The sequence below is a fragment of the Brassica oleracea genome, unplaced genomic scaffold (assembly GCF_000695525.1).
Source record: "Brassica oleracea var. oleracea cultivar TO1000 unplaced genomic scaffold, BOL UnpScaffold19905, whole genome shotgun sequence".
In the NCBI taxonomy this organism is placed as follows: domain Eukaryota; kingdom Viridiplantae; phylum Streptophyta; class Magnoliopsida; order Brassicales; family Brassicaceae; genus Brassica; species Brassica oleracea.
Window position 1 is genome coordinate 1 of NW_013636422.1, and position 345 is coordinate 345.

General features: G+C 36.8%; 1 long non-coding RNA gene across 2 annotated transcripts; it reads right to left on the reverse strand.

The window, feature by feature from the left end:
• LOC106322381 lies at positions 1-345 on the reverse strand. 2 transcript variants are annotated; one of them, XR_001266388.1, is made up of 3 exons: positions 299-345; positions 93-205; positions 1-10 (listed from the first exon to the last, which is right to left on the reverse strand). It is a non-coding gene; the product is annotated as an uncharacterized LOC106322381 (long non-coding RNA). The 2 variants fall into 2 exon arrangements; XR_001266389.1 differs by lacking the exon at positions 1-10 and having other exon boundaries at positions 28-205.

Genomic DNA, 345 nt, shown 5'->3' on the forward strand with positions numbered 1-345 from the left:
TTTCTGGATTCTGCTTTGAAACAAATAGAAAAGTCAGAATAACTGAAACAAATACTCAATCTCACCACAGAGTAAAAGCCATACACACATACCTTAATATGCGATAGTAAACTGTTGAACCAAACAAAGTATAAACTAAAGAAACGATCTGAGCTGCACTCTTGGCAAGTTACTCCCATCAAATCGAGACCCACCCAGCATTTATCTGGGTACATCAATATACCAAAATCAAAACTCGTTTTAACAACAAAGTCCACACCTTTCTCTTTTAAATCACTATTTAAGACAGTGTTTGTACCATGTCTGAAGAAACCAGAGCCAACAACCTCCCAACCCAATCATCAA